The following is an 11,725-nucleotide window of genomic DNA, read 5'->3' as shown; positions in this document are numbered from 1 at the left end:
GCGGCTCTTTCACACAATGAGGCTATGGTTCTTATTGTGCAGGTGTCCTGAACTCAGTGGATCACACAACAAGGAGTGGAATTCTAGGGTCCTGTATTACGCCTGTCCAAGACTTTCTGAGGTTAAAAAACAAATTATAACGCAAAGCTGCAGATTGTAAAATTCATATGAACAGAATAGAACAAACTGAATCCATGTGATTACTGGATATATAGATGCAAGCTTACATGTTGAAGTACTAATCAGTGTGTTTTCTATGTTCATCCTCCCCGCTCCATTCAAGTTTGACATCTCCACGTATCCAACTAGAATGACCTGGGAGGGCTAGAACCTATTCAGCAGGGGGACCCCATGGCTCCATGAGGAGACCTGGCCTACACATACTTTTCTCTTGGGAGCTTTTTATACTTTGGACTCTCCAGACCCTCTCACAAGACCAGGGTTTGGCAAATGAAGGCCTGGGGTGGGGTGGGGGAGAGTTGGGAGGCTACAGTCCTCTTGCGGGTGAAGGATTTGGGCCCAGGCTTGGGGATATCCAGTGGAAAAAGAAAGGATCTCCAGAACCAGGGCATTGGAGGAGGAATGAGAGGCTGTTCCTGTGGAAAGAAAGGAGGCTGGAGGATGAGAGACCAGAATTTGTGTTTGCAGACTCGGATAAAGGGGAATTCCAGAGAGAGGGGCTGCCATTCTGGGGCCAGGGACTAGAGCCACCTTGGTATTCAGCTCCCCGTCCTCCACCTCTTCCTCCTTCTCCTCCTCATCTGCCCCTCCTCCCATATCCTGCCTCTCCATTCCCCTCCCCTTCCTCCTCCATCTCATGATGGCACACAGCGGGCCATAGGGAGCCACACAGTAGGCATAGGAAGATGTTTTAAGTTATTTTAAAATCAGAAGAAAAAGAAATCTCTTCTGGTCAAAGAAAATACTTTAACACATAATAATAATAATTCATTTCCATTATGCCAACACAGTGGTAAAAAATACTTTTTAATATTTTATGGGTGAGAGCGCCCAGGAAGGCAAAAGTACATAGGCCCCACGGAAGTCATCATGTGAACTGTGTGCTTTGTGTGCATTTGCAGGGTATTGTACCTGAAAGCAAAGACCTACACAGCCAACCAAACAAGGGCGAAGGGCTCAGCAGTTGTAGTGCAAGGCCTCTGTCCCTGGTGCTCTTTGGCAGAATCTCCCCCCCTCCAGGGAAGGGGTCCTACTTGGAGGGCCCAGAAGAGATTCCTTCATCTGAGCCTTTAGTTCTTTCAGTCCCGCTTTGGCGTCTCCTCTCCTCTGGGTGCTGGATGTTCTCAGCGCTCAGGGGGAGAATATTTTCTTGAAGACCACGGTTACTGCCTCTACTATGGGGAGACACGAGGAAGAGATGCATTAGGCACTTATCAATGACCCAGTTTTCTCCACATCCATGGGGTTGATCTGGAGTGAGAGAATGATTTAAAGAGATCAGATCACTCAAGAGGTTCCATCCAAACCTGGCAGCACAGAGGCAGCTCCTAAGTGAAGAGTCAGCCCTGCTGTGTGGCATGTGGATAACTGCTTCCTCCTCGGCCACATGGGCCCTGGAGACGACTGTGGCGGGAGACAAGGAGAGAGACAGCCATGAGGAAGCAGTGGGGGGGCGGGGGGGGGGTCACCAAGTGTATGAGAAGAAAAACAAACAATGAGTCAGTCTATTGAAAAGAAAGATGTGTTTTAATTATGCAGGACGGCAGGAGGCTGTGATTCCTATCTTCTGGGTGGAATAAAGTCCCCTGAGATAACACCTTGTAAGTCAGGAAGCTTCATGACACCCCATATCACCTTAGAGATGGTACAATTAGCTGAAGGGCCTGATCCAAGACCACAAAGTTCATCAGAAAGAGAGCACCCGGCAGAGGGCCAGACCTCCAAAGAGGAGAGAATCGGGTTGCCTTGTGACAGCCGGGCCTGGGTCACCAACCTGGAAGTCTCCTAACCAGTAGGGCGCTGGAGGCACCTGGGGTTCCTGGGAGGGGATGGGTTTGGGGGAGAGGGCAGGTGGATGTGGGGGGCTGAGCCCTTCAGCCAGGAGAAGGGGAGCTGAGCCACAGTGCTCTGCGGTCTGAGAAAACCGTGAGGAGGAGATGAGAGCCCCAGGGCGCGCTGGCTGGTCTCTGGGGACTTGGGCACCAGCCCCCTTCTGGTGTCCTCTCTGGGATCTGTGGATCCCTGAGCTCTGGAAAGGCGCCCATCCTCCCGAGCTGGGGGCCCGCAGAGTTGGCCCAGGCTGCTCTTGGCACGGGTGGGGGTGCAGGGTCAGAGCCGAGTGCAGGAGTGGGGTGCCGAATGCTGGGCCGACCCCCGCAGACCTCGCGGTGAGCGACGGCACCCCTGCCTCCCTCTCCCAGGAGCGGACCATGAAGAGTCTGGGGGCAGAAGGGAGGGGAGACGAGGAGGGAACGGCCGGGGACTGCAGGGCACGCTGGGGTCGGCACCGACCGCTGGAGGGAGGGCGAGTGGCTGCTTCTGGGGGGACAACAAGCGGCCGTGGAAAGCGGTGCCCGAGGCGGCGGGGGTTCGGTGGGTCGCACTCACCGACGACGCGCAGCACGTTCCGGGAGCGCCAGGTGCGCGGGACAGAGCGCCGGCCCAGCTGCGGAGCTCGCCCCGCCCAGCCCCGCCCCGCCCCGAGGACGCGTGCGCGCAGGCCCCGTCCCTACGCCCGGCCCCGCCCCTCGCTCCCCCTCCTCTGTGGTTCCTGCCGAGCCGGCTGCGGCGGCGAGAACCGGAGACCCCGAGCTGCGGCGTCAGGTGAGTCCGCGGCGGGCCCGGGGCCGGGGTGGGCGAGCTGCCGGGGACGGGCCGGGGGCGGCGGACGCGAGGGGCGATGCGGGGTCCGAGGGTGCGGGCGTCTCCATCGGGGACCCCCATTCGCCACCCACTGCGTCCCCACCGGGGTCCCCGCCGCCCTCGGCCTTACCGGGGCCGGCAGGCCTCGGACCGTTAGCTGGCGTGGAGTCGCCACGCTTAGACCCCAGAGTTCCAGGCAAGCGGCTTCGGGGGTGGGGTCGTTTCTGCCCTGAGAGGCTCGCGGGGCCCGTGATGAGGGGTGGTCTGGGGCCGGCTCTGCAGCAGGGGGCGCCAGGATCCTAGAGGATGCTGCCACCCTGAATCAATCGAGGAGGCTCTAAAGTTCTCCAGAACCAACTAGAACCCCTGCGATATTTTCAGGGATGCGAATGCCACAGGTCTGGGTTGGGTAAGATGCAGCCTCAGGATGGGAGACCCCACCTCTAGCGCTGCAGACCCCCTTAGTGGGTGGAGCCCCCATGCCGCGCGCTTGGAAAGGCTCCCCGCCCTCAGGGTCTCCAGTCCCCCACCCGTGCCCCGCCAGCCAGACGAGGGTGCCCCCTGCACCCAGCTTCTCTGTGCACTGCTCCCGTTAAATTCCCTGGGGAGGACAAAAAAAAGCAAAGAAATTCTCCGGGGAGGAAAAACCTGGAGTCTAATTAGCGTTTAGGCTTCTCATTGAGAAATCGTTTATCCTATTCTTCCGGGCCAGCGTGGATGGAGAGAGAGAAGGCGCCGAGGGTTTGGGCAGGTGGGATTCAGGGAGAGCACTGAGCAGTTGGGGGGACATCCACCTTTGGTTGAGGCCCCCCCTGCACAGGTTGTTGGCTTCCCCTCTCAGACCAGCAAGGTGGGGGGGGGGGGGGCAGATTTAACCATCTGACTCAGACGCCCTGGAGGGGAGACAGGCTGTGCCTCTCCTGATGCTCCTGGACCCTCGCACTATTGCTGGGTTCCCGAGGCCTGGACCCTGACTGCTGGTCTGTGTCACCCGCTCTCCCACCCCAGGCGTGCCCTCTTCTGTGCAGGTGCTGGCTCGGCCCTGGCCCTCAGGCTCCTGCGCGCATGGCCCTGCCGGCCCTCTGCTGCCCCCTATGGCCCTGCAGGGAACGCTGCCCGTCCGGGCCTGGCTGACCCCCTCTCTGTGCAGTGGCTCAAGTGGACTTAACGGCCAGGTTCTTGGTGGGACTCAAGGTCATTCCCCAGGCATTGGCCTGTGCTGAGGTGACTGACTCCAGCCCCAGGTGAGATGTCTGCCCTGCCGCAGGCCACATGCCCTGCCCATGGCCTGACCCCACTCCGGTTGTCAGCGCCCACCTAGAAGCAGAGTAGAAATGCACAGTATCCCCTCCAGACAGCAGGGCAGCCAGGGCTCCATGGGGCCCAAGAAGTCTTGGTTTACAATCCAGACCTGTGACTGCCTTTGGGCAGACTCACGCGCCGTAACTGCTCTTATCACACTTGTCACACACAGACACAGGCCTAGTTCTGGATTGTGTGGTGGCACAGCAGGATGACTCACGGTAGCTTTAAGAACACTTTCTCAGACTCACACACTCACACAGAGGCACACAGGCCTTTGTGCTCCCGCAGGTGGCACCCGAGGCCCCAGTTGGGTGCGGGTGGAAAAGAGGTCCCTCGATCACTGGAGGTCACACCCATGGATGATGGAGGGTGAGCGTGTACCCTGCCTGTGTGCGCTGGTGTGCCCGAAGTACACGATGGACACACAGATCCTGTGCTCAGACGTCTACACCAGGGACACCGTGGGTGTGCCGTGTGTCTCCTGGGTGCTCATCGCTCTCTCTCCCCAACAGTCTGGCCTCCACTCTGCCTTCAGGGGTGCTTCATATAGTTCTTCCTGGCACCTCCCGGGATGTGACTCTGGGCCCCGTGGCCATCATGTCCCTCCTGGTCTCCTTCTACACCTTCCGTGACCCCCCCTGTGCTGTGCTGCTGGCCTTCCTGTGGGGCTGCATGCAGTTGGCCATGGGGCTCCTGGGCTTGGGTGAGACTCTTTTCCTGCTGAGGTGGGGGCTGCGTTTCTGCTCTTCCTGGGGCCCCGAGGCACCTGCCTCCTGCGGCTGCCCCTGCCCTCAGCATTTCCTTCTTTATATTCCGTTCTTACCCCGTTCTGCTTAGAGGCCAGGACACTTGGAGAAGTGCCCAGGCCCTCAGACCCTGGACTCCCTTTCCTGCTCTCCAAACCAGCCCACACAGGGCATGTCACACCCTCAGCCCTTAGCCCCAGTCCCACCCACACCCCCTCTCCCAGCCCATGTCCACCCCTGTCCTCTGGGACCGGGCAGAGCTGTGACCAACTTGGTATTTCCTCTTGGCTGGCCAGGGTTCCTGCTGAAACCCTGCCCCACCATCTCTGGCCCCGTGAGTCATTAAAGGTCTCACCTCTGCTGCTACCGTCACCATCGGCCTTGGGCAGATCAAGGTAGGCTCACCACTTGGCACCAGGGCAACCTGCTGGGTAGAGGACCAAGGCTGGGTCCTGGTATGTGTGGGTTAGTCCTGCGATTCCAGAGCGCGAAGCACACGGTGCTCAAATGGGCCTCCATGAATAAAATGACCCCTTTCGGGAGATGTTGGGGGAGGGTCAGATTCTGCCACTGGTCATTTGGGGCACTATTAGGTCTTCATAAGTTTTCTGAGGAAAACTCAGAGTGTTATGAGGAATAGTCAAAGAGGGATGTACAGTGGTCCCTTGGTATCCGCTGGGGGATCGGTTTCAGCACCCCCACAGATACCAAAATCCTTGGATGCTCAAGTCTCTTATGTAAAATAGCATAGTATTTGCATATAACCTACACACATCTTCCCGTATACTTGAATCATCTCTAGATTACTTATATTACAAAATACAATGTAAATGCTAGGTAAATGGATGCTATACTGTATTGTTTAGGGAGCAGTGACAGGAAAAAAAGTCTGTACATGTACAGTACAGACACAACCATCATAGGCCTTTCCACCCGCTTGTGGTTGGATCCATGGATGCGGAACCCGAAAATATGGGGGGCTGAGTGTACTAACGTAAGTCTAGGTAAGATTCAGCTAACAGGTAAAACACTTCTTTCCAAGAAAATGCATTTGAAATGGCCCTGTAAGAAGATAAGTGATTGCTAAAACAAAACAAAATATCTCCGTCTTTTTGTCCTTTCATAGAATTTTTCTTTTTGAATTGTTTCTATTTTGAGATAATTGTAGAGTCACATGCAGTTTTAAGAAATAACAGAACGTTTGTTGTCCCCTCACTCAGTTTCCCCCAGTGGTAACATCTTTCATAACCATAGTACAGTATCACAATCAGTATTGATTGATACAATCCACTTATCTTATTCAGATTTCCCAGTCTAATTTGCACTAGTGTGTGTGCTCATGTGTGTATTTAATTCTATGGAATTTTATCATCTGTGTCTATGTGCCTGGCAACAGTCAGGACAGAACAGTTCTGTCACTCTCAAGTTACCTTTTGTAACTGCTCCCCTCCCAATCCCTGGCAACCCATAATTTGCTCTCAGTTTCTATAATTGTGTCATTTTAAGAATGTTCTATAAATGGAATTATATAGTATGTAACCTTTTGGGATTAGCTTTTTTTTTCCCCCCCACTGGCATAATTCCCTCAAGATTCAGTCAAGTTGTGTGTATCAAAAGTCAGCTTCCCCCCCCCCCCCCCGATGAGGATCGGCCCTGAGGTAACACCTGTGACAGTCTTCCTCTGTTTTATGTGGGACGCTGCCACAGCATGGCCTGACGAGCAGTTCTACGTCCACATCTGGATCTGAGCCTGTGAACCCCAGGTCAGCACAGTGGAAACTTAACCACTATGCCACCGGGCTGGCCCTGAGAGTTAGTTTGTTTTTATTGCTGAATTTGAATTTTTCTTTTTTTTTAACTTGGAAAATTTATATCCATCTTTATTTTGGAGCAGCATTTTTTGTTCACTTTTCAGTAGGCATGTCTGCTTTTGTATACAAAGCTGTGAACATGTACGGTACCTAGACATGGTATTTTAAAAGTTTGTGCTGGGATTTTAAGGAGCATTTATTGACAGATTTGAATATTTGGTTTTTACTTACCTATTTATTTTAGGATTGATTTTCATTTATTTAACTTAGTTTTTAAATTATAAAAGTCAAAAACTTGTAGAACTTTCCATTGGAACAGCACTGTATAAAGTCAAAGTAAACCAATGTCCTCATCTTATTGCCCAAGATTAATCGTTATTAATAGTTTTTTTTGTGTGTAACCTTAATTACCTCCTAAAAGGCCCTGTTTCCAAATACAGTCACTTTGGGGGTTAGGGCTTCAAACATATGAATTTTAGGGGGAAACAGTTTAGTATGTAGCACATGCGTGTGCACACACGAATTTTGTAGCGGTATTTCTCACAACTGTGTTTCCATAGCAACTTACTTTATATCCTGTTTATAAAGTAGTTTAGTGAGCCAAAACTATACAAATGGAATAGGATAAAATATTTTTCTGTACTCTTGTCATGTAGTTGTTAACAAATCAGTACGTACAGCATTTGAGTCTCCATTCAGTATATAGGAATTACTACTGGACTGAGGGTCCTGAGGTTTTGATTTCAGTGCTCTCTCTTACAAAATAACTTTTGAACTGTGGTTGTCTGTCCAAATGGAAGAGAGCAGTTATCTTAGGCTAGTCATTTAGTCCATGTGAAAATATGTTTCTTTATCTGTAAAAAAAAAAAAAAAAAAAAAGGAGAATGAGGTATGGAGTACTTGATGTCCAAAATCCCTTCAACTCTAAAATGCTTCTGTATTTTCTAAATGTTTATGTTCTAGAAAGCAAACTATGTATTTCATGTTTAATCCTTAGAATTCCTCCTCTTCCCCTCCCGGCAACTTTTAAAAACACTTGACCACGCAGCAGGTTAACTTTGGCATAGAGAAGGCTATGCTGATCTCACAGATCTTGGCTGAGTTAATTGGCATGTAGATAACAGTCCTCTTCCATAAAAAAGCTCTCCCTTTTTTGATATCTCTTTTGGTATCTCACTTGCTTTTTCTTTAAAAATAAATATACTGTTCTTATTTTTCTAAAGCTAGTTTTAAATTATATTTCTAGTATTAAAAATTCCAGGTTTACAGAAATAGGAACAATAGCTTGTTTTTTGGAATTAAAAATGTAATACATGCACAGGTTAAAAATTTAAATAGCACAGCAGGGTACATAGTGAGAAGTAGTGTCCCTCCTTCCTTAGTTCCCTGGTCTTTCTCCAAAACATAGTCACTCTTTTCAATTTATTTTGTATCCATTCAGAAATATTCTTTGCCTATACATTCATGTTTATATTTCCCTATCTCTGGCATATAATGGCACATGTACACATGTGCACACACGTGGAAGCCTAATGTACTTTAACTTTTCTCACTGAATTGCACAGTTTGTTCCACATCCACATGTAGATATCTACCTTAGTCTTTTTTAATGGCTGCATAATATTCCATTGTATGGTTATATTATTCTTTTAATGGATAGGTTGTTTATAGTCTTTTACAAATGATGGTGCTAAACTGTTATATCTTAATGTATTATGTATGTTTATACGTGAATTTACACAAAATATGATATACACATATGTTAAGGGGCATAGAGAATATTCAGTAATCTGGTTCAAACTTGGTACATTAAAAAAACCTTGCAGACGAATACCATATGATCTCAGTTATATGTGGAATCTAAGAAAAACCCTGAAGTCATAGATATAGAGAACAGATTGTGGTCGCCAGAGATGGGATAGGGGTGGGGATGAGAGTGAAGTGTGGGCAAAATGGGTAAAGGTGGTCAAAAGGTAGAAACTTCCAGTTATAAGATAAATAACTCCTGGGGATGTAATATATAGCAAGGTAGTTATAGTTAACAGTACTGTATTGTATATTTGGAAGTTGATAAGAAAGTAAATCTTAAAAGGTCTCATAAAAAAATTGTAACTATGTTTGGTGATGCATGTTAACTAAACTTATTGTGGTAATCATTTCAAATTCAGTGTATACATATATTCACTGTATATTCGTTCAGTGTATACATAAATCGTTGTACACCTAAAACTTATACAGTGTTATATGTCAAATATATCTCAATAAAAATGCCATGTATTTTATACACCATTAGCTGAAAATAACATATTTGAAGTAGTTCTCCATATCAAATCTGTCCCAGCAAGATTTTTTCCCCCAATGGCTCATATATCTAGAGGTAGTTATGTAGATCACATCTTTTGCAACTTAATACTTGTAAATAGTCACTGGGGAATTTCATTTATGTATTTAATAAAAGACTAGTGTTATTTAATACTCTTTCATTGTTTCTCTATATTCTTGATGGTATAGACACCTTATGGTGCTTTCATAAATATTAGGTAGAGCATGATAGAGCTGGAAAAGTTGGAAAGGACTTTATATGTCATTTGGTTTAACTTTTTTTTTAATTGAGGCAGAATGGGTATATAACATTCTATAAGTTTCAGGTGTACATTGTAATTCAACATGTGCGTACACTGCAGAGTGATCACCACCAAGAGTCTAGTTACCATCCGTCATCGCACAGTTGACCCTCTGCACTCATTTTGCTTACCCCCCAACACCCTTCCCCTCTGGTAACCACCATTGTGTTCTCTGTATCCATGAGTGTGTTATTGTTTTAGATTTCACATACGAATGAAATGATACAATATTTGCTTTTCTCTGTCTTATGTCACTTAGCGTATTACCCTCAAGGTCCATCTGTTTTGTTGTAAATGGCGAGATTTCATTCTTTTTTTATGGCTGAGTGGTATTCCATTATATGTATGTACCACATCTTCTTTATCCATTCGTGCATCAGTGGACACTTTGGTTGTTTCCCTATCTTGGCTACTGTGAAAGATGATGCAGTAAACATAGGGGTGCATATATCTTTTCAAATTAGTATTTTCATTTTCTTTGGATGAATACCTTGAAGTGGAATAGCTGGATCATATGGTAGTTCTATTCTTAATTTTTTGAGGAATCTCCATACTGTTTTCCATAGTAGCTTTACCAATTTACATTCCCACCAATAGTGTACGAGGGTTCCCTTTTCTCCACATCCTCTCCAACACTTGTCATTTCATGTTGGTTTAACTTTCTTATTTTGCTAATTTGTTCCTAAACTTATCCTGTCTCTTAATATTGCTGTTGCTGAATCTGAATATATACTTGGTTGAAAGTATGAGATCAGGGGTGAAGAAAGACAAAATACGATGGTGCCTTTTAAATTCCATAAGTGACATTTTATGGTTCTTAGTCTTTATAACAATATATCAGCTATGTCTGAGGAAGAGTTGTCTTGACAAAGATGGGACAGAGACTCTTCTCCCTACTCCCAAGGCTTGGAAAAATTATCAAGGGAGCTTTTAAAGTGAAAATTTTAGCAGGTTCCTCTGATATGTATTATAAGAAGATTTCATGTATACAAGTAATGTCTGTGAAAAACTTAGACTATGGTAAACTTTCACTTTAGTATAATTTGGACTAAAAGTGGAGATTCATTCATTCATTTAATTAACAAACATTTATTGAGCACATACTCTGTGTCGGGTGCTGTTTTAGATTCTTGGGATACGTTAGTGAACCCAGTAAATAAAAGATCCCTTCCTTTGTGGATCTTACATTTTAATGGGTAGGTAGACAATATTTATAAACATAACCCCAATAATTTTATGGTATGTTAAAAGATGACAAGTATTGTTAAAAAAGCAAACAACTCTACTCCTTCTCAGTTTTCAATAAACCATAGGTTTGGATGATCTTAAACTGATATTTTGCACAAGGAGTAAGCTGGTTTTAGAAACATTTTCTCTCTTCATTATTAAATTCTGAGTCACTTTACTGAGAAAACAAGAACAGTAGAAGACTTCAAAACATTTATTGCTTTATTGGCAGTTTTTGATTGTATAAAAACAATTATCTTGGCACAGATCCCAAACTAAAACTGTCTTTTATTGGACGACATTTTTTGGTAAGTAATCGGATGGATAGTACTAAATATTAAATAGCTTCACCCGAGAGCCCAATTTATTTAGTGGTTATGGTCAAGTTTGTAGCCAGTTCGTCTTGGAAGGCTTGTGGTATTATAGGACTCCTCAGAGTCAGGTGTTTGCCAGTCTTGCTGCACTGAAATTCCTTTCTCATTGAGGAGACTAAGTAATAATATATATCTTAAAACATTTTCAGCTCAAAACGGTGTACTGTATATACTTCCGTGTTAACAGTAGGATCTCAGCTGGGTACTTGTTAAGCTAATTGCTCCATCTAAAATTGCGGTTTCAGGATTCTTTTGGTCTTGCTATAGGCATTGCTGTGGCTGTCTTGGTGCAAAGGTATGACGACTTCCATAAGGGTGAATTTGCCAGATAGACCTTGCAGTTTTTAAAACAATGTCAGCTTATCTCTCTGGAGGTCTGATGTTTTATGCAGATGACTTAGTCTTTAGTAAATAATATAGTGTATGTACACTGGGCACTGACTAGAGAGCTTAATTTAATTATCAAACATTTATTGAACGCTTCTGTGCCAGTCATCATACAGGTATTGGGGAATACAAAGATGCATGCTTCTGGCTATTTATGAATGCATAGCCTTGTAAAGGATTTTGAAATGTATAAATTTTGGCATAGTATGGTATGCTATAGTTAGAAAATGATAAAAAAAACTCTGTTCAGGGATATTTTGGAAGATTGTATGAAGAGGTGATATTTGAACTACTTTTTTTTTAATGGTTGGCACGTGAACTGATGCCTGTTGCCAATCTTATATATCTTTTTTCTTCTTCTCCCCGAAGCCCCCTAGTACATAGTTGTATATTGTAGTTGTGGTCCTCCTGGCTGTGCTCTGGGGGAT

General features: G+C 46.3%; 1 protein-coding gene and 1 long non-coding RNA gene across 2 annotated transcripts in view; one reads left to right on the top strand and one right to left on the bottom strand.

The window, feature by feature from the left end:
• Positions 1-970: 970 nt before the first annotated feature.
• LOC138915180 (uncharacterized) lies at positions 971-2,639 on the bottom strand. Its single transcript, XR_011420765.1, has 3 exons — positions 2,569-2,639; positions 1,488-1,584; positions 971-1,355 (listed from the first exon to the last, which is right to left on the bottom strand). It is a non-coding gene; the product is annotated as an uncharacterized lncRNA (long non-coding RNA).
• A 28-nt stretch (positions 2,640-2,667) lies between these two features.
• LOC138915171 (PAN2-PAN3 deadenylation complex subunit PAN3-like) overlaps positions 2,668-11,725 on the top strand; it is a 135,618-nt gene continuing 126,560 nt past the window's right edge. The window contains exon 1 of the mRNA XM_070219897.1: positions 2,668-2,784. The gene's annotated coding sequence lies outside the window, so the exon portion shown is untranslated. The remainder of the gene's footprint in view (positions 2,785-11,725) is intronic.

This window comes from Equus caballus, chromosome 8 (assembly GCF_041296265.1).
Source record: "Equus caballus isolate H_3958 breed thoroughbred chromosome 8, TB-T2T, whole genome shotgun sequence".
Taxonomy (NCBI): Eukaryota; Metazoa; Chordata; class Mammalia; order Perissodactyla; family Equidae; genus Equus; species Equus caballus.
This window is presented reverse-complemented; position numbering and strand designations above follow the sequence as displayed.